Source organism: Eupeodes corollae, chromosome 3, assembly GCF_945859685.1.
Source record: "Eupeodes corollae chromosome 3, idEupCoro1.1, whole genome shotgun sequence".
NCBI classification, from domain to species: domain Eukaryota; kingdom Metazoa; phylum Arthropoda; class Insecta; order Diptera; family Syrphidae; genus Eupeodes; species Eupeodes corollae.
The window spans coordinates 13,777,319-13,800,619 of NC_079149.1; the positions used below are offsets into that span (position 1 = coordinate 13,777,319).

General features: G+C 35.2%; 1 protein-coding gene across 7 annotated transcripts in view; it reads right to left on the reverse strand.

The window, feature by feature from the left end:
* LOC129952972 (uncharacterized) overlaps positions 1 to 19,066 on the reverse strand; it is a 141,520-nt gene extending 122,454 nt beyond the window's left edge. For 2 of the 7 annotated variants that reach the window (XM_056065967.1, XM_056065968.1), the window contains exon 1: positions 17,820 to 19,065. The gene's annotated coding sequence lies outside the window, so the exon portion shown is untranslated. Of the gene's footprint in view, positions 1 to 17,819 lie in introns of all 7 variants that reach the window. The other 5 variants (XM_056065963.1, XM_056065962.1, XM_056065964.1 and 2 more) reach the window with 5 other exon arrangements.
* Positions 19,067 to 23,301: the final 4,235 nt, after the last annotated feature.

Sequence of the window (23,301 nt, forward strand, 5' to 3'; positions counted from 1 at the left end):
TTAATCACGAAAGCAACGACACAAGTTTAAAAAGAAATAAGAACTTTATGATATTGTGTTTTCAGGTTTCACAGAGCTTAGAAATCGTACTTACTTTTCTAAAGTCTCGTCAAGTCGTGCAAATTAAATGTGCTTAAATTTTATTTGTGGAAGAAAAAGATTAAAATCTCTTTTTTTTTTGGAGCTTGATGAAAATTTGTTTCAATTAAGATTTTCAAGTTACTCAGAGTTCTTCATCTATATACAATACTTACTTCAAGTACACACTTTACTTTTGGTCTTATTTGCTTTTAGGGAAAGTGTATTTGAGAGGTATTCGGCGTTGTTGAGTTTGAAATTTAAACGTAACGCTTGGAGCAATTCGTAAATAAAGTAAAGCATATACTACACTTCTTAATGAATTGTTTTGAAATATACCTTAAAGTGTTTATAGGTTTTCGAATCTGTTTTTGATGGTGCAAATAAATAGAAGAGGAAGTTTTGTAACAATTTGAAAGATTGAACTTGTACATAAGCATTATACCAAAGTAATCAAGTGAAAATATTTAGAGTTTCTAGGTGAGAAGTTTAAGGGAATTGAAATTTCGTTCGATATTATTTGTAAACAACTAAGGTATAAGTTTTCTTGATAAAGGATCATCCATTTCTTGCATTTGAGTGGTTATGGCTGAAACACAAACACGCTTCAGTTCGACTTCACCTGACGTTTACGAGTGCAGCCATAGGAATGCTATGCATGCTATCACAATGAAGTTTTGATCTCACGTTTCGTTTGACAATCGTAAGGAAAAGAACGTTATGTTAAGTAATGTGACTCCAAACGGAAGCTCTAGTTCAAATTTACCGAACATTTGCTTTGTCTGACAGCTCCACAGCTGTAATAAAAAGTCAACAAACAAAACACATTTGCTTTTGGAGGGATTCCCATTGGTTATTAAATAAATGTCATTCAAAGCAACCTCGAAGCAGGCCCATCGTAACGCAGACGAAGCTAAAACGTGTTTGTGTTTCAGCCATTAGAGTTGGAATTTAATATCTTTCAAACTCATCTGTCATTTAAAGTGTTTTTTTTTTGCCACGGGTAGATTTTGGTGCCCCTTAGCTGTTATTTTGATTAGGTGACATCTGTCAAATATTTTGTTTATGTTGTTTATGCCAAATTATCATGGCAAGTTACATGATTGAACGGCACGTTCAAATGATATAACTTTATTATCAAAATGACTGTTTGTTAACGCAAACGTTCCGCGAATTGCACCCATTTTACGGTAGACGTGGTGGCCCATACCAGTCAACTCTTCAACGTTTGGTGGTTACATTTGAGACGACCGGTTCAGTAAACAATAAGCCAACATTCGTACGTTCAAGGAACGCAACATTGGCCGCGAGATTCACCAGGTGATAATGCATCCGTTGGTCCGCACTTTTTAAAAAACGACGTTAGTGACATGGTCATAGTCAACAGCGAGCGGTACATAACGATGATAACTAGTTTCTTATGGCCCAAATTGAACCATATGGACCTAGACGACAAGTGGTTCCAGCAAGACGGCGGTGGCGTGGTGCTACGTGCCACACATCAAACGCCATATAGTTTTAACTTGTCAAAAATTACAGCTTCAAAAGTGGCAGTTTTTCAGATAGTGGAGTGTTCGAAATGAAACTTCTTATTGGAAAACTCTTAAGGAGCTCAAAATCCGTCAATTAAGATTAAGAATATTGAACTACTAACCACCAAATTATTGTAAGCACCAAAAACTGTTCTTGTCGTAATAAATAAATCAATAATTATGTCCTTAGTCAATAAAACCACATATGACTCAAGTTGTTTCGATTGCTTCAAGTAGAATTAAAAATACAACTTTTTTTCATTTTAGCCATCAAAAGCAAAAGATACCACATTGACTTTTCTTAGAACTATTTTAAATAGGGTAGGGTAGCTCCCAATTAAACAAAGGATTTAAGCAAATTAATTTCAAACTAACTTTAAACCAAAACCGCAAAAGGTTTCTATAATTTTAATCCTATTTAATAATGAAAGATTCACCAGAAAAAGGGAATAATAGGAAGTTTCATAAATTGTTCGTAACTTTGTTTTTCATTCAGAAATAAGAAGAGAATGAGGTAGAATTTTAAAAAAACTAAATCTATTGTTTTGTACATGAAGCACAATATTTTAGCAAATTGCAGAATAAATATTTTTATATGTAATGGTTTCAAATATTTAAAAAAAGTTGAATCTAAGTAAACCACAATTAATTACGATTATTCGAAAAAAAACCTATTTCATGGAATCATGGCTGCATTATGAAAACAATAATAATTAAATTTAAAAATTACTCTTAATCCCCTTGAAAATAGTATAGTTGATATTTTCATTGAAATAATACAAACATTTTTAATTTAGAATGAAAACATGTTTTGACCTAATTCCTACAATAATAATAACTCAATTACGTTAGATTTTTTAGGTATAATTGCAATCGAATTTTAATTTTGTCACAAGTTTTCTAATTTCCGATATGATTAATGATAAATGATTAATTATGTAAATGAAATTTGCCAAAATGCCCAAGTTAAACAAGTCGATACTTATACTGTGGCATATGAATTAATTTAGTTATGTTTTGAAAGTTTTACAAAATTCGAATTTATGCGATTTATTGTAATCGGTCCGATTTGTGAAATTGAAAATTGTGACATTTCTCGACGTGTCAAAGTTCTTACAATCAAAATTAAAGATTCTTAGATAGGTGTCTGTGTGTGTGAACGTACTTTTGTACTTTCAGGATACCATTATTCGGCGCATATATCTCAAGAACATTTGTAAAAAATTTGAACCTTGAAGTTTTAATCAAATATGACATTGCAATGGTATAGAAGTCAAAAAATTAAGTTTTCTGATTCCGTCTATCTGTCTGTCATTTATCCAACAACAATTTGGTTTGAATGCACTACAACTTTTTGACTGTACCGTGGGAGGACATCAAACTGAGGGCTCTTTACCCTCAGCAGCACCGGTGTACATTAATAAGGAATAATAGCACAGTGCCGTCTGCCAAACAACAATGACTAGTAGTAGATTTATTTATTTAAGTATTTTAAGCTACAATATAGCTCTATTTAAAAACATACTAATGTTAGCTGATTTTTTAATTTAATTCAAAAATACGATATTATTATATTGATTGAAACGTTTTAAATATTTTAAGGACTTTAATACCAGCTATATTCCGACTGTAAGAAATAATATTCACGGTAGAGCAAGTGGGGGGATATTGTGTGGTATTAAAATAAATAAAATTAGTAATTTTGAATAGTTTAGAATAGTTGAAAGTAAATTATTTTTCCAGATAGATGGTAGCACAACCCACAAAACTCAATTTATTGTCCCATTATATTTAAACTGTAATAATTGGTTGAACGATTATGATGAATTGTACGACTTTATAAATAATTTCAAATCCAAAATTTAATGTTGATCGGTGATTTCAATGCCGGAATTGGGCTTTTTCAAATCTCAAGTGGGTTGGCAGGGAAGTTCAGTTATCGATCTGTGTGCAGTGAATGGTGATTGGCTTCAGGATGTTAATAATTTTGGGTCGCTGCTACCACAAGTCCTCTGCAATTGACCAATTAGAAAAACAAATAAGCGTAATTGTTAGATCGTCTGCTTCACATATTAGTAGTTTGATTCTGAATGTATGAGGTTCAGAAAAAAGTCTTGCGCTTCCCTTAAGTTATTTAGAAGATTTAATTTAGACCACTTTAAGTCTGCATATCTGGAAGCTAACAAAATATACAAACAGGCTAAAGTGAAATTACACACTTAATTTAGAGACCAGTTTTGAAATGTGTAAGGATTCAAAGAATTTTTGGTATAATGTACGAGAGTTAGGTGGAAACAATCGCATGTCTTCAAGTGTATTACAAGCTGAAGTTCTGGTATCCCATTTCCAATCCTTGTTTACATGTCAAGATCACTTGCACTTGTTTCATTACGCTTGCCCAGACACAGCCGATTATTTCCTTGATTCTGTAATAGTCCTTGATGAACTGCAACTTGCTTTTTTTAATATGGAAAACAATAAGTCCCCAGAAATTGAGGGCATTCCCGTTGAATTTCTAACAAACTCATTTTTACAATACAAGCAACATCTTCTTTCTTTTTATAACAGTTTGTAAGATTCCGCTTGCCTGCCCACGAGCTTTAATAAAGATGTTATATTTTTAATTTTTAATTTTGAAAAATCATTGACATCAAGTTCTTAAGGTTCTTTGTCTAATATGTATTAAAACTTTTAAGGTGAATTTATTTTTTTTTTTTTTTGAATCATGAGTATTTCATAGAAATGGGTCAGAAGAATTAGTTTTTTTTTTTGTCAAATATTCCCCCTTTTTAAAAATTACAAAATTTTTGTTCTTAATTTTCTTACTTCAAAAACATCCTTTTGCGTATAAAAAAATTAAAATTTGAAATTTGCTAAAACTGTGAACACAGACAGCTCACATGATAGATCAATGATGAACAAATTTGGAGAGTTAAGTAATAATTTAAGCCTTCAGATTCCACCTTTTTGATCTACGGAGTAAATTACTACAATGTGCGGCGCCGCGCCGCCGCACGGTGGGGCAGACAGGGAAAAAATTCCATTTTTTTAATTTATTTATTGCGATATTTGATATGCTATTGTTTTCAATAATAATCAGAGTAAACAGTTCTTATTCGTTTTTTTATTTCATTTTCGTCTGTGGCTCTGAGAGACTTAGGAAGTTCAACAATATTTTTTTACTCAAAAGTCATATGTTTTAACTACTGAACAATTTCGCTTATTAAATTGACTTAAACACTGTACTTGTGGTACCCGTGGCATGATGGTTAGTGCGTTGGACTGTCAGTCGTTATTTGACCTCCAACGAGTGTAGAAGTGTTTTCATTTATAATTATTTCCAAGTTAAACAGTGCAAGTAAAGTTTTAAGTAAAGTTGGCAGTTTGCCACCAACAAAAATAATAATTTGATAGCCCAGTGGAAGTGGCGTCCGGAAGCAGATCCAAGGGTCGTGGGTTCGATTCCCAGCCGGAGTCAACGAAAAATTTAATTGCTTTTTTTCACAACAGAGAAATTGTTGATTTTATCTGTTGGGAAGAAAAGGAGATGGAGAAGGAGAAAAGAGCAGGGGTATCGAAAGATACCTCTGCCAACATATCAGGCGATGTTGCGGTGGTGCCAGCAGCGGTACTAAAATCAACCGCAACAACATTAGGTCAGGCTTCTGACCAGTCAACGTCAAGAATTCAAAAAAGAAAATTAAAAAAACAGAGCCCAAACAAGGTAAAAAGAACGAATTCAGCTAAGCGGCAGGCCAATAAAAAAAAATGGAAGGGAGTGGTAAAGGGGGCTTTACCACTGAAAGTGACTTCTCAGACTATGCTGAGTCTGAGAAAACGGAATACATTTCCGAAGGTGGAGAGGGCCACTACAGGTCTCCGAATAATAGGTATGCAATCCTATCGGAGCCAGAGCCAGTGCCGTCAACAAAGAAGGTGTTGGAGGGAGAGGGGGACCTCCAAGAAGAAACAAAACTGGTGGAGGCCCTGCAAGCCAAACAGGCCGCCATCAGCCAGTTTGAGCAAAACCTCAAAAAGCTTAAGGAGGAAATGGAGCCCCTCCTTAGACAGTTAAAGCTGAAGCAAGAGGCGCGCCGCCAAGAAGAGGCGGCTCAAAGGCAACAGCAACAAAAACAACAGGAAAACAAAAAAAAGCAACAACAACAACAGCAGAAACAACCACAGCAGCAACAACCACAAAACAAGCCCGCTTCCAAAATCTCAGGAGCGGAGCAGTTTAAAAAGACATCGCCAGCAACAGCAGGCCCAAGTGTTGAGGGCCCAACAACCTCAACAAAAGCCAAACAACGGCTTCAAGAAGAGCCAAAACAGCCGCAGCAACAACCAATCCTGCAGCAGCAGCAACAGCAACAGCAGCAGAAACAGCAGCAGCAGAAACAGCAGCAGCAGCAGCAGCAACACCAGAAACAACCACAGCCCAAGAAGGAGAAGGTGCCACCTATTAGGACCTACCGGGTTGACTTACAGGACATAAAACAGGTATGTAAGTCGGCCACTAAGGGCAAATTCCTTATAAAAATTTTGAATGAAAAAGAAAAGAGATATTCGGTCCAGTGCTTCTCACTGGCCGAATACAAACTAGTGAAAGAGTTACTAATAGAGGCCACAGCTGAGTTCTTCAGCTATACGCCTAAGAGCGAAAAATTCAAGACGGTCCTTCTGAAGGGCATAAGTTCCTGCACGGAACCGGAGGAGCTCTTAGCAGAGCTCCGCCAAAAAGCCAGTGACGATCTCGATTTTATCGGGGTCAAGCCTTTCACTACGGTGAAGTCAAGACGAGGGGGTTATAGGCTGCCAATGTTCCTCGTAACATTATCGCCCCAAAGCAGTTTGAATAGTGTCGAGAGAATCGTATCTCTCGACAATCAAGCTGTACGCTGGGAGACATTAAAAAGGCACGATGACATTCTACAATGTACGAAGTGCCAGAGGTTTGGCCATGCCAATGCCAACTGCAATATGCAGTTGCGTTGTGTCAGGTGCGGAGAAACCCACAAAGTAGGAGAATGTAAGCTGGGGAATGAGCGGGTTGAGGATTTGACCCTGCTCAAGTGTGTCCTTTGTGGAAACCAAGGGCACCCGGCTAGCTATAGGGGTTGCCCTAAGGTCCAGGAAATGAAACAGAAACAGTCAAAAAGCCGAAATAAGTCGAACAGTTCGACAGGCTCCAACACAAAAATTCGTGGATCCCAAATTCTCTTACGCCCAAATGGTGTCAGGGAGTGGAAACACGAGACAGGCTCCACCAACGGTTGCCCCAAAGGCCCCTGTGCCTAAGGCACCAGAGGTGCAGCCTGACATTGTAGCCTTGTTGTTGAGCATTCAAGGTCAACTAACAGGACTGCAAAGTCAGATAAAGGAGCAAGGCAAAAGGGTAGATCATCTCTACTCTTAGTTGCCTGGCCTGGCGCAACTAAGACCATAATGGGCGCGCTGCCGGAGACGCGCCTAAAAGTCCTAGCTGTGAATGTAAATTCACTGATTAGGATTGAACGAAGAGCCAATATGTTCCAATTGTTGAAAGACTACAGTCCCGATGTGTTTATGGCTAGCGAAACTAAGCTAAACCACAACCACAAATTGACTCATAAAAATTACAATATCGTAAGAAGAGACCGGCCCGACTCCACTCAAGGGGGCGGTGTCGCTCTCTTTATACGAAAAGGCATTAATTATAAAGTCATATACAACAATGAATTGCGAAAGCTCAAGACGCTAGAAGTTTGCGTCGTATGCATCTCTCTCTCTCAAGGGAAGCGGATGTATATGATTGCGGCTTATGCGGCTGGAGCTCCGCAGGTTACTTACTTTGCTTCAGAACTCGAGATTCTTTTTAGGGAACTTAAACTGAGCTTGGAAGAAAACTATTTTATCTTGGCCGGTGATTTGAACGCAAAACATGAAGATTGGGGAAATCAACATAGTAATCCCAGAGGTAATCATCTTTTTAATTTGATGAATCTTTACAGCGTTGAATATGGCGTCGACCTGCTGGCTACTGAAAGGCCATCGTATCCAAGAAGCGGCTCCTTTCTGGACCTTTTACTGTACGACACCAGACTGACAGTTACAGACAAAGTGGGTAATCACCCGCGAAACTGCTTACAGACAGTCGAGTACGACAGTGATCACTGCGGACTGGCTGCTGTAATGCAGATTCCGAACGAACGCGTGGAGTTGGAGGAATACGTTCCAACGCATTCTTACAATTACAGTAAGATGCGGTGGCCTCGTTTCACCAATGCCCTAGCGAGAGAACTTCGTTCGAGTGACATAGCCCCACCAAACAACAGAAACCTGACAAATACAGAAATCGACCAACACTTACAACAGATGGACGAAACAATAAAACGAACGATGGAACGGACAATCCCAAAGTACAAAGAACGGGACCAAATGGACGCTTACAGAAACGCGACAATTGACGCACTACGTAGGCACAAGAGTGGCTTACTGACAAGACTCAAAAACTTGTACAGACGACTTACAGACCCACACGACTTGGAGGTTAGGACACTGAAGTCGTCAATAAAAAATGTCAATCTGTTGATTAAGGAGAACTACAGGCTATCAATTAACAAGTACTGGGACTGCAAGATCCGGGCAGTTAATTCGAGCGACCCTAGTATGTTCCCTAAAATCAACAAGATATTCAGAAAAAAGAACGACAATGACCTTCCGAGTCTGAAACTCCAAAGAACCGAAGAAAACAGAGACGCCATCCTTGACGATGACTTTTATATAATTGAAGATCCGAAGGAAAAAGTGGAGGCGGTGGGAGCTGCTTTTCAGCAAGTGTACAAGGTGAATGTTAGCATTCGCCCCAACCACGACCTGGAAAACAGAGCCCTACTTAATCACTTTTACCTCCGTAATGATATCACACATTGGCGATCTGAGAACCGCGGTTTCATGCGGTTCAATGACGATTCCTTGGCAAATGCCATAATCGCCGACCAAATGGGACCAAGTCCCTTGTTAGTGACGAAGGTTGAGCTTCAGCTCATCTTCAACTCAATAAAAAATAAAAAGTCAGCAGGTGTCGATGGTATATCCAACGTTGTACTAAGACATTTACCGACGGAAGCAATTGACATTTACACCACACTCTTCAACAATGCACTGAATAATGCATATTATCCAGTGCATTGGAAGACCGCTGTGGTTCATCCTCTCCCGAAAAAGGGAAAGGACAACTCCAACCCGTCAAATCTTCGGTCGATAAGTCTTCTTCCGAGCATCAGCAAAGTTTTCGAAAAGATCATTAATAGGGCTCTGACTAAGTGGGCTGCGGACAACAAAATAATTCCGGATAAACAGTTCGGGTTCAAGGCGGGTCATGACACAATTCATGCTGCGTCTAAACTCGTTTCTGATATCCAATGGAATAAATCAAAACAACAATGCACAGGTGCTGTCCTGGTTGATTTGGAAAAGGCCTTTGACACCGTATGGTTAGAGGGTCTTTACCTAAAATTGAGCAGGTTTGGCATTAGCAAGCCATTGTTGTATATACTTTATGATATGCTTAACGGTAGAAAGTTTGTTGTCAAAAGTGGCAATGTAACTTCTACCACAACGTTCTCAATTAAAAATGGTCTTCAACAGGGAGCGGTGAATTCGCCGATTCTCTTCAACATTTACACCAGCGATCTGATAGGTAGTCTTACAAAGGCAATTGCGTACGCCGACGATCTAATTGCGTACAGAACGGCCCGAAAGGTTGAGGTTATTAGAATTCTCTTGCAGCGTGATTTCGACAAGATTCAGCGATATTGCGACGACTGGAAACTGAAAATAAATGTCCAGAAGTCAGAGACAATTCTGTTCCGGACTTCGTTGGCTAGGGCCACGAGGGATACGTGTAAGAATTGGCGCAAGATGGTCATCGTTGATCTTCACGGGCAGCCATTGGCGAGCAAAAGTGTAGTGAAGTACCTCGGTATCTGGTTAGATCAGTATTTATATTTCGACAGACATATAAATGCTGCTCTGACCAGGGCCAGAGGAGCCTTCGCTCTGACGAAACGGCTGTTTTTTAGCAGTCGGCTTGACCCCAGAGTGAAGGTAATTTGCTACATGGCCCTCATACGGCCAATGATCGTTTATGGTTGTCCTGTGTGGTTCAACGTTGCCCCTTCTCAGATGGAGAAGTTTCGGGTGTTCGAGCGGCAGTGTTTACGACGCTGTACCGGCTTATATCGAACAGCCGAATCTTCTTATGTGCATTATTATTCCAACGAGGTCCTGTACAACGGGGCTCGAATTAACAGAATTGACAATTTCGTGATAAAACTCGTTCGAGGTCACATTGCAAGAGCTATGTCTTCGACCAACAATTTAATTTTCGGGGCGTTCTATCCGAACGACGAGTATTTTGAGAGTGCACGCTTGAGCGGCTTCATTCCCCCAGAGGCATTCCTCTTTTTAGATAGATGCGGTCTGATACAGGATAGATTGGCAGTTCCGTTAATCTACCACGTCAGACGAAGAACCGTGGATAGGCGACTCCTGTACAATCGGGACGTCATGGCACAAGGCGGAGCAGAGCTCCTTCGGTTCAGTAGGGCTGTGTCCGAACGGGACCGAACTGATAGGGTGAAGCAGGAGAACCAGTTTTGGTGGCTTCAATCGGCACTTGATATTGGGTAGTCGGGATGGGGTTTTAAGCCTTGGCCAGCTTACATACTTGTTTTATAGTTTTAGGGTTTAGTTTTAAGTAGAATAGGCATGGTGGCACGAAAAAAAAAAAAATTTAAAAAAAAAACAAAAAAACAAAAAATAAAAATAAAAAAAAAAAAAAAAAAAAAAAACATTACAAAACATTAAAAAAAAAAATAAATAAAAATAAAAAAAAAAAAAAAAAAAAGACAACGAAATATAAAAAACAAAAATGTTAGATAGTTAGATTTGCTGCTGTGGTTGTTCTAGTTTTAAGTAGTTTATAGGTAGAATAGGTAGTTTAAGTTAGTTTTTAAGTTTTATTTAAGGACCTTATTTTAAGTAGTTTGTAAGTGAAAATAAATAAAAAAGGTTATTGATATTAGTTTTTTCAAAATTTTCTAATAAAAACAAAACAAATAAAATTTAAATTGAAGTAAAATAGATCTTAAGGCCGAAAGGCATTAGTTTTAAGTGTTATAGTTTAGCTTAGAGTGTCCGTATGGGACCATTAAGTTAGTTGTAAGTTATGGATAATTAGGCTAGTTTTATGAATTTTTGTCTAGCTTTAAGATAGGTTAAGGATTGAATAAATAAAAATGAATTTGGAAAAAAAAAAAAAAAAAAAAAAAGTGCGTTGGACTGTCATGCTAGAGGTCTTGGGTTCGATCCCTGCCTATGCCATCTAAAGTCTTTTCACGGGTACTGCCTCTTGCGAGGAATTGACAAATTCTCCAAGAGTAACTATTGTCATGAAAAAGTGCTTTCTCAAAATTAGCCGTTTGGAGTCGGCATATAAACTGTAGGTCCCTTCCATTCCTGACAACATTACTCGCACACAGGATTGGTTGAGAGTTGTAAGGCACTAGGCCTTGGTTCTCAACGGGTTGTCGCGCCACCCAATTTATTTATTTTTTATTTAAACACTGTACTTAAGTTACAAATTTTATTAAAGAATAAAATCATATGTTATACAATAACATGAAAATAAAATGAAGTAGAGAAAAATGGAACATTCTTTCGGTTGTTCCCCCATTTCTTTCTAAAAACAAAACATGTGAATTGATTTTTTCACTGGTTGTTCTGTATACTATCCTTTACGTCTACATGTCTGTAAAATTTCATAAAAATCGTTCAAGTAGTTCAAATTTCATTGAATTAAGAACACGTCTGTTCAAACAAAAATTAAAAAAGCTTTGTATTAAAACAAAAAAAAACTAGGCAGGATATCTGGCGTATCTGGCGGAGACTACTAGTGTATTTCAAACAAATCGGTCCATTAGTTTTAATGGAGTTTTTTCCGCTCTCCCATACAAGTTGCACCACTGTGCGCCGTAAGAGAAGTTCAGAATTTATGGAAGTAAAGCACTATTCACATGAGCACTACCAACGACCAACGAATATTCGTCGATTTTGACATTTCTTTCACATGAGAGCTTTTAATTCGTCGCGAATGAAGTTTGAGAAGGAGCCAAAACCAAACACCATTCACCACCGAAACCAAAGCAAGAATTATTTTTTTAGGTTAAGTACGCGCGATTATTTTATTCGATGCGAGTGTGGATAATGTGGAACGCGAATAAAGTTTGACAGTTCGTTTCAACTTCAATTTTTTTCGCGACGCAAAAATCTGTTTTCTTAAATTTATTAAAAAAAAGTGTGCATCATAAATCAATGAGAAACTATATTGCTATCGTTTTGTTAAGAATTTGGGGGGAAATATGTCTTGAAACGTGTATAAACTCACATTTTGTATTAAAGTTAGAAGTCAATTTTAAATTCTACAATATGTGTTCGTTTATTGTTGATTATTGTATTGTTGAAAGTATACACATTTTATTTATGTATAATAAAAATAAAACAATTTATTTTAAAAAAAAATAATATTTCTGTTTCAACAAATTACCAAAAGATTTTTGTTTGGAAAAGAGAGAAAAAAAAGTAAAAGAATTATACAAGATTAATGTCGGTGGATGGTTTGATTCTGTTTCCTTACATGTTTATTTTATTGCTCTTTTTTCTTGTTTTAGAAAAGTTTGATTCTATTCCAAGAAAAGGTAACTCAAAATGTTCAACAAGACAGAGTATTTGATATCTGTGTCATTTTTTATTTCGGAGAAAATGAACTCGACCGATTATTGTTGGATAAGTATAAGTTATTTCTCATCGCCTATGTGACAGATGTCATATGAATTAAACAAATAACTTAAGTTTAAAAAAACTCAAGCGGTGATTTTTTTTTTAATTTTATGAGGTGATGTGTTGACTGTGTTTTACTTTATTCCAATTAATGTTTAACTTCCCATTGGAAGTTATTCGAAACGGTCCGACGAATTGTCAATTTATAATTACCCTTTTCAATAAACAAAACAAGAGTGGTATAATTTTGAGGTTAAGTTGAGCGCGAACAATTTATTCGTTACAGAGTGGATGGTATGTGGAACGCGAATAGAGTTTGACAGTTCGTAGCAACCACACTGCAATTCGTTACTGCCAAATTGTTTATACAAAATTTTCTTGTTTAAAAAACCTACAAAATTCAAATTTTATTATCCTAACATGAGTGTCAATTGGTTTCTTATAATTTAAATGTGTTTTTGTTTGAAATTGACTTTTTGAAATGTTTAAAATCACGTTTGTTCGTCCATTCGTTCTTCACTCTTATCATGCAAGGCCCTTAACAAAGGTAGTGTAAAGGAATTAAGTGACATAGGGGTTCGAGAATTCTTTAGACCAACGTTCGAAGAATATAATAATATAATTAAAATTGGCTCGAAAATTTAACTTAGTGTCCCAAATAACTTCTAGGTTGTGAATAGAACAGACAGAATATCGTGAAAACTGTAATCTTTAGAAAAAATGTGATCACTTACGGGTGAATGTTATGGATTGGAATTTAGCTACATTGAGTCTGAAATGAGTCAAGATCATTCAGGAGTAAATCAGAATCAGATGGAGTAGAATTAACCCTTTCTATTTTCATGTCATCAGCACAAATAAAGACAGTTAAATTTACAATGAAATTATCAACGTCGTTGACAGTTTAGACAAATAACAAGGGACCAAAGTGGCTCCATTGAGGTACTGCTGAGCGTGATGTAAAAACAACTCCATATATCGGCGTTTTTCAGTACTGTACAGTACAGTTTAAACAAAGATGTTAGGATGTGACCACCACTGATAACTTCCTGTTAGTTCCCGTCTATCGATGTTTCTATAAAGCTTCAAAAGTTTGAAATCAAAGTCTTTCTTTGTTCTCAAGCTATACTCAAGCCAAAAACCATTTTTGTATTAGTTCTTTTAGGTTTTGTTTTTTTTCCGGATAATTGTATTTGTTTAAGAAATTAACTTTAAGTTAACACCAATATTTTGCATATGATAAAAAAGCTTAATTCAGTATCTGTATTTTGTGTTAAAGATAAAAATTCTTCTAAAGATATTCCAAAGGTACGGGAGGCCAGATTTCAAAGAACAGACAATTGGAATGGATATAATGAGGTTAATGGCTTAAAAAGCCTTTTAAGAAGAGATCAATTTCATTACTAAACACCGTAAAATGGAGGAAGTCCACATGTCAAATCAATATAGTTTGACAAAACCTAAAGCTAATGTCGTAACACCCATTTAAATTTTAAATAAAAGAACTACCAAATTTTAAGTTCTTATTTTGCCTAAACGAATTATAAATTTTAGTCTTATGACACAAAAGTTGGATTTTGAGCATTACTACGATTTTGATTATTACCGTTTCTTATGTCTTATCACCCAACGAAATGTAAATCAAATCACATAAATCAAATAAGGCCAAAAAGAGAAACGTCATAAAATATTCTATTAAAAAAATGTCACAAAGTCCGAATAAAATGTCACACCACCCAAAACCAACTTTTTGACATTTTTTCTGTTTAAAGTTTGCGTTTGTCAACTGTCAATTAGTAATTTAGGAGTTACAACATTTTAAAATTGATTTGGGCAATATGACATTGATCTTGGGCTTGGTGGCATTTTCTTTTGAAAAAGTTTTTGGGCGATATGACATTTTTATTATCTTAGCGTTATTTGATTTTTTAATTTAATAAAGTTCCAAAGGTTTGATAATATTGTAAAAAAATGTATAACAAAAATAATGTCAGTAAAGTTGTTTTAATCGCTATTACATTTTGAAATTTGGCGAGTTGAGTTAAAAATAAAAATAGAGCCTGGGATGCGACCCACACTGATAACTTCGCATCCCGTCTGTCAATTTGTCTTGCTTAAAGGGTTTGTAGGTTTTCGTGTTTTGTTAAAAAAGTTATCAGTTAAAAAAAACACAATATTTTGCATATGATAAAATAGGTTGATTTCAAAATCGTTTTTTTAGTCATTATCAAATTTTTACTAATTTTAGAAGCACATTTTTACTATTTTTTGTGGATTATAATTTTTTATGAAAAAAAACGACTGTTGGATTATTATTGAAAAAATTACTGAATGTCGAAAACAATATTTCCTGTGAGATAAAATAAGTTTGAACCTAATAATTTTAATTTTTGAAAAGATATTTAATTCGAAAATCAATTTTTATGAATTTCAGTAATGCTTTTATTAGGTTTTTATTTTTTGTATAGAAGCTGTCAATTCGATTTTTCTCAAAATTTTGCTGAATGTTGAAACAATATTTCTTAAAAAATAAAATAAGCTTAAAGCCAATATCTATCTCAAAGTTTTGAAAGGAAATTTAACTCGAAAATTAACCAATTTTTGTTAATTTTTGCTCAGGTTTTTAATTTTTGTAAAAAAAAGTATCAATTCGATTTTTTTTAAAATGTTACTAAATGTTGAAAACAATATTTTATCAAAATTAACCAATTTTTATGAACTTTTAGTATTGTTTTGTAAAAAAAATTGTCAATTCTATTGTTCTCATAATTTGACTGAATGTTGAAAACACTATTTTTTTTAAATAAAATTTGTATGAATACAGGTTTTTGTAAAAAAAAGGTTGAGTCGAAAGTCAATTTTTTCCAACTTTTATTAATTTTTTTGTTTAGGTTTTTGTTTTTTGTAAGAAAACTGTCAAATGGATTTTTATCAAAATTTTACTGAATGTATAATAAATGAATAACATTAATTTAAAGCCAATATCTGAAATTTTTGAAAATATATTTCAGTCGAAAACCAATTTTTGCCAACTTTGTGTATTGTTATTTTTTTAATTACTCTCAGTTGGATTTTTCTCAAAATTTTACCAAATGTAAAAAACTTTATTCTTCGTTGCACAAAATTGTTTTGGAGATAAAATCATTTTTTGCTCGTAAAATTTTAGAAATGACAAATAATTTTTTTTTGTATTTATAAAAAAAGCGTTTATTGGGATTTTTTCCAAAAATATATTTTTGTGGTATCCAATTACAGTTTATAACATACAAAATAATTCAAGTCTCTAGCGTTATATGTTTGTGAAATAACCCGTGTTTTGTTGGAAAATCTATCCATGGTATAGTAGAATCTTACACGAATAACAAAAACATTATCCGTAGTATGTCTACTACCAATAACAGTTAAAGTAGAATATTACTACGAATAGGTTTTTGACATTTATACGAGTCTCGAATGCACCTTTTGTGATTTCGTTCTGAAATGTTGGTACGATTGATATTGCATTTGTATCTCGACGGCTGTGTTCGTTGAGTAGTTGTGCATTTAGAATTATTTATGTGTTTTCCATTGGGGAAAATATCACTCTGTTACTGTTGATATTATTTAGTTTTGTAAATGAAAATGGACTAACTGCGCTTATTTTGCAAGAGAAAACAATAAAAAAGATAATTAAGTTTTGCTTTGTTTCCACCAAAGGTTTATCTCAATTTAGATTACAAGAAGATTTAAAAATGATTAAGTTTGACAGCACTTTCTAAAATGCAAATGGTGTTTTGATGTTTCTTATGAAGTGAGATAGTTTGTTTCTTGTTAAACGATGAAGAACTAAATAGTTCAGCACCATATAAGAATATACGACCAACTCCATGTGGAATTTTTTTTTATTTGATTAAAATAAAACTATATTTTTGTACACAGAAATGCAAAAAACAGACCATAATGCATTATCTGTTAAACTAAATCCTCCCACAGATTTTTCTTCTCAAATTTTGACTCGACTCCGATTTCCGACAGGAATCGATTCAAATCAAGCCCATTTCAACTTGATTCAAGTATATACAGAATTGAGGTGATCTTCAAGCTCGCTTCAACATCACATGTTAATGTAGTAGTCTACGAACAAACCCCCTCCTTAAAGCAATTGTGAAATGAATTTTATCTTATAAAATCTCAATTTCCAGATGTTTTCTTACTATTTCTCCTTGAAAATTGTCCATTTTATTAGTTTTAGTTAGTTTTTTTGCTACGTTAATTTTTGACATTTGATTTTCACAAAACTTTCTTCTATTTGTGTGTGTTTTTTTTTTGTATTATTATTGTGACAGATCTTCTTTCAGTTTTACCAATTTTTAAATACAAAAATCTGGCTACTGTGGATCGTCTTGTTGGCAATTTCTCACTGTAGTATATGTGGAATACCAAAAAAACGCACTTATTCTTAAAGGAAAATCCCTCATTTATATTCTCAATTGTTTTATCTTTATGGTACCTAGATACAATTTCAAGTATTAATTGTATACCTTTGGTCTAAGCTTTTTCACGAATTTACCTATCTTCCAAAATTAAATAAATTTATCATCATAGACCTAAATTTAAAAAACCAACAAAAACATTTCATAAATTCCATAATTTCATTAATTATCAAAAAAAAAAAAAACACAGAACAAAATAAAAGGCATGCACAAAAAAAAAAAATCACCTTCCTTTTGTTTAGTTGGTCGAATAAACACAAAAGAAAACACAAAACAAAATATATTTTAAAATGTACGAACCAACTTAACAATATAACTGCGAATACCTTTTCACAAAAAGGTTCCACACAATTCCACGTTTTTTTTTTTTTTTTTGTTAAGGCAAAACTTTTTCAGTACAACTTTAAACAGTACAGAACTCTACAGAAGTTTTATAGGTACACCTAGAGTACAAAAACGAATATATTCACATTGTTTCAACCAATTCCTAAAATACCCCCAAAGCTGCTATAAGCCGGTCGTGTTCGTAAAACAAAAAAAAAAAAAAAAAAAGTAAACAAATAAAAAAAAAAAAAGTGAAGCATCTATAAATGGGACACCGAGGGCTTAATGCACACAAGTTCCTCCCAACGCCATCGCCTTTTTCAAAATTCAGATAGATTTTCAACTTAGATAAAAATGTTTCAAAGCAAATATACGAATATAGCACGCAACTTCTCTTCCTCATTCCTCCTCTTTCGTTCCTTCGTTCTATGTGAAGAGAAATGCAATTTCAACATTAACACTATCTTTGTATCTTTTGATGCAAATAAAAATGTATATAATTTTTGTGTTTCTTCTATAAAATTAAAATATCTATCCACAAGGAAAACAAAAATAAACTCTATAGATATTTATGGTGAAGAGCAGCACTTACATGAAGTGGAGCGGTTTTTAGTCTAGGTCAGGTTTCAGTACCATCTTCAAATTGTGGTGATCCGAGGACTGCAGCTGATCCTTTGTATCTTTAAGGACTTGTTGTTTTGTTTTTATAATTTTTTCTTATTCACTACGTTCTACAAATATGAAGATTGGATAAAACGCTTTTTTATTATCGTTCATATTCAATTTTATTCATTCTTTCGGATGAGAATTAAAGTTAAGTGGATTATAATTCATGGGAGGAAGGAATTTCCGTTTTATTTTTATATTGATTTTGTTTTGTGTCGACAATTTGACATTTTAACACGCCTGGTACGACAGTTGAATGAGGAACAGGAAGCGCCGCCGAGTCGCGCGAGGCACAGAACACAATAAGAAAACAATTTACACCAACGTTACACTTTCTTATATCAAGAAACTACACTCATTCACCCCAGAAATATGAAGGAGGCAGGGGGATAGGGGTGACGCAGGTTGATTGAATAAAAATATATCGTGTTGACGTTACTGTTGTTGTCGTCGTCGTTTTCGTCGTCTTGCAGGTGAGAAATTTGTTCGAAAACTTTCCAAAAATAGGTATCCAACTAAAAACGCACCGTTTATACGAATTCTGAATGCTGAAGCCGAATCCAAACGACAGCGGCACGACACTGACGGTTTTTTGGTATTTTGGATCGACCGTACCGACTGAAGAAAACGATGATGGCAGCAATCTATAGAAGAAACGGAATTCTAAAAATAATTCAACACACAGGGAGTTTTATGCCCGATATTTTCCTGGTTTCTTAAAAAACAAAAAAAAAACAAAACGACGGATAAGAAAATAAAAAGAAATACCTTGGAGAATGGGAGCGACCGAATATTGCCTGGTTTGTGTATATTTTAACCATAAACAAACACCCGAAGATAAATTTGATTACTACCACGACTTTTCACATATGCCATTGCCCGCCCCTCTGTAAGTTTCAATTGATATTTGAGAGGGGGAAGAGGTATTTTCCTGAAGTCACAAAACTATGATAATAATAGTTTTCCATTCAAAAACAGTTTAAAAAAGAATCAACAACAAAGATACAAATCTTTCCTTCTTCGATTCGATTAAAAAAACAACAAAACAAAAAAAGAACTTGAATGGAAAATACCGTTAAATGGACTCGCGTTGGGTGCCAGATTGACGAAGACAGAAAAACACACGTTACCGACGTTATGGCTGCCACAAAGATGACTGAGGAGAAAATGTGTGTACTTTCCGGAACTTACTTGCGCTCAGTGCATTATCCTGTCCTGATGGCTGCCTTATACACTATTTCTATACCATATACTAACCTAACTTACATTAAGTAAAGGGGATTTCAACAGTACACAAAATTATTATAGTTCCTCCCAGAGAGGAGCTATAATAAGGGAACTCACGGTTTAAAAAAAAAAAGCTCCATTTCATTCTCACAAAACAAAGCTAACTTCTTCCCTCTTTCTGTCATGTAAATGAATATAACAAAAAAATATATAGGTACTCTCTCTCTCTTTCTCTCAGTTAATATTTCTACGCATTATTATTCTGAAGAAGTGCAACAAACTTTCTCTCTTTTTCTCTTCATATTTCTCACGATTCTCTCTTACTGAATTTGCCTTAGGAAAGATAGAGGTTAGGTACGTGCTTAGTTCTTTTTTCTCTTTAGGATTTTTTGGAAATATTTTTGTTTTTTGGTAAATTCTTGGGGTTTTGTAGAAAAAATTTTAGGTAAAGGTGTGAGGTATTATGGAGGGTTTGAGGTATAAAGTTTATTTTGTAATAAAATGCTAGATTTATGAGCTTGAATTGTATTTGCTTTTGCATTGGGGAATAGGGTTATAAGTCCTTTAAGACCAACGCATCTAGCCTCTGGATGACGATTTGACTTTTGTGTTTTGTGGCTTTTAACAATTTTACCTGGCAGACGTCTTTTTTTTGGATTTCACTACTATTTGAAAAAAGTGTAGACAGATGGTTTTGTGACCGTCTAGAGATTTGAGTTATTTGAGCTTTAATTTTTGAATTTTAAATAAGAACTTTCTTATTTACCAAGCGAATTTGTAGAACAACGAATTAAATGTTTACGTTATGATTAATCGTGTGAATTTGAATGTAAATGAGGATTTGTACTTGCTTATGGTCATATTATTGACTTTTTTTTTTGAAAATTCTACCGAATTTAAGGTTAAGTTTATAGGATTCGGGAATGATTGTTTTTGGGTATCTATGGAAATGTGCCTTCTGAAAGATGGTGTTTTAGTTTGATATTTCGCTTTCCATTATTAGCTTTATAAATGTTTCTTTTAAACTGACAAAACAATTATCATTTGTAGGCGTGGTAGCCACCCACTTCATCAGAATAGTTAACAATTAATGTATATCCTCGAAGAAATGATGAATATTGACAAAAATATTGAAAATAAAGTATTAAAAATCTATCTCTATTGATTGTAACGTGAAGAATAAATAATTCCAAGTACTCTACTAACATAAAACCGAGAACGTTCGGATTTTTTTTGTAGCTTAAGGTGTACTTTTAAAAATACTTGGAAACTGGGCTTTAAGTTGCTTTCAGAGGTACTAAATGTTGATAAAACAATTTATTTGTTTTTCTTTCGTTCTTTCTTTGTGAATTTCAAAATGAAAAAAACTTTATGGCTGAATCACAAACACGCTATAGTTCCAACTTCGTCTGCGTTATGGTGGGCCTGCTTCCACGTTGCTTTGAATCATATTTCTATCATTTCATCCCTTCAAAGAGCAAATATTTTGTTTGTTGACATCTGTTGAGCTGTCAGACAAAACAAATGTTCAGATAATTGAACTAGAGCTTCCGTTTGGAGTCACATTACGTAACATTACGTTTTTTTCCTTTCGATTGTCAAACGAAACGTGAGGTCGAAGCTCCATTGTGATAGCATGCGTTGAATTCCTGTGGCTGAACTCATAAACGTCAGGTGAAGCCGAAGCTGAAGCGTGTGAAAAAATAAACACAGCGAGTCTCCCTTGTGCTCCCCTCCCTCTCTGTTCGACCTTCGCTCACAATTGTTTTGCATAGCCGCTGCAAGTACTGCTTCTTATACATATGTACATAATATTCAGTGCAGTAGTGGATTATGCGAAATAATTACCTGATAAATTGCGGTTAATTTTTTTTTGGGGTTCAGGAGCCGATCAGTTTTAATTTGCCAATATGGCATAACACTAATAGTAAATTGTAACTGAGAAGTTTTAGTGCCCAAAATAAATTTACTTCATAGATAACTGTCTTGTTTTGGTTTTTTTTTGTGTTTTTGTGTATTGTGATGACTGGTAAGTTTTGTGTTGAATATAGCAACATTCGTGGGCTTAGAAAAAATTTCAATGCTGCATACGTTCATATTGTTTTGAACAGGCCAGCTGTTTTGGCACTAAGCGAAACTCCGGTTGGTGAAACCACCGATCACTCTGAGTTTAACCTCTTCGGTTATAGCTTAGTGCCTTTATTCTTTTCTCACCATGGTCTAGCCGTATATGTACGGAATGGTGTTGCTAATCAACTCCTACCACAAAATGGCAGTGCGCCAACACAAATATTAATTATATGTTGTTTAAATTCACCGTCCAAAGGCGCATCATTCACACGTGTTTTATTTATCGTAGCCCAAGTCTGGATAGCAATTCGACTTCTAACGAATTCGATACGCTGTCCGACTCTACCCAGAGAATTGTATCCCATTTTCCGAACAGTGAGATCATTGTTACGGGCGAATTCAATGTACATAATTCTTCGTTGCTGCGCTATTCTGGTCAGACAACATCCGAAGGAAGATATGTCAAGATTTTTGTTTTGTTAAACCACCTGACTTAGTTAGTTGACGAACCAACTTGGATTCCTGACGTTGCAGGTCAATCCGCCAACACTTTAGACTTGTTTCTTACTTCTGATCCTAATAAATATACTGTCGGTGTATTGAGGCGGTCTCAATGAATTATTCAGGAACTTTAACTGGTCACTATGCTTCCTCCATAGTTACGTGGACTCCAGTGCAGATATGATTACGATTCTATGGGACGGATCTTCTTTCGCACTCGTTCAGTTACTAGATTACTTAAAAATCTTGACATTCACAAATCCGCTGGCCCGGATAGTATCCCCGCTATTGTTCTGAAGAGGTGTTCTTTAACGCTGGCAAAACCACTGAGTAAGCTTTTCCATCTGTCCTATGCTACAGGTCTCTTTTCGAGTGGATGGAAAACTGGATTTGTCCAGCCTGTCCTCAAAAAAGGTAAATCCTCCTCACCATCTAACTATCGTCCAACTGCACTTACGTCCCTTCTTTCCAAGGTCATGGAAACGCTGATACATTTTCAGCTTAAGAAATATCTTGAAGAACGGAAGCTTCTTAACTACCGGCAATATGGATTTCGTTGCAATAGATCCACTGGTGATCTAATGGTTCATCTTACCGAACAGTGGAACAAATCTTTACATAGTTTTGGAGAAAGTAAGATTATTGCACTTGATATTTCAAAGGCATTTGATAGAGTTTGGCATCAAGCTCTCTTATCGAAAATGTGTGCATTTGGGATTGATGAATCCCTTCTTCGTTGGGTTAGAAATTACCTTTCGGACCGTTCAATTCAAGTAGTCTTGGTCGGGTTCAAATCTGATATACACAATATAAACGCTGGTGTGCCCCAGGGCTCCATTTTGTCTCCGACACTTTTCCTTATTTTTATAAATAATCTTTTGTCTGTACCCTTAGCTTTTCATATTCGTTTCTAGATTCTCATCCTTGTTCTTCGGATGTGGACTACCAACGGCAGCGTATGATGAGCTCATTAAATTCTGATCTTGACAGCATTTTTCAAAGGGGAATCAAAAACCGTTTAGTATTTAATGCTTCGAAAACTCAATGCTATCTACTGTCACAAAAGCGTAACCACTTGTTGTGGGTTGATCACATATTTGACATCGCCAGAAATGCTGCTAAGTGTTTAGGTTTTCTTTGAAGGTGCAAGATGTTTTTTACTACTACTGATCTGGCTATAATCTATAAGGCCTGTATTCGTCCGAAACTCGAGTACAATTCACATATCTGGGCAGGTGCTCCTATAACCTACTTGAGTCTCCTAGACAGAATTCAAAAGAGAGTTCTAAAGATGATAGGTGACCGTTGTCTAACTGAAACTTTTGTATCATTGCCTGTCATTATTTTATCGCTACTTTCATAAACAATGCTTTAATGAAATAGTCAGTTGCATTTCTCCCCTCAGGAATGCTCATCCGTTTACCCTTGAGCCCAATTTCGGACGTACTGTAAAGTACAGAGATTCTTTCTTCAGTTGCACCACACGAATGTGGAATGCTTTACCAGACTCAATGTTTCCCACTCATTACAGTGTGCAGACATTCAGAACCAATGTGCATCGGCATCTCCTTTTAATCCTATCCTCCCTTCTTAATTGCTCGCACTGTGAT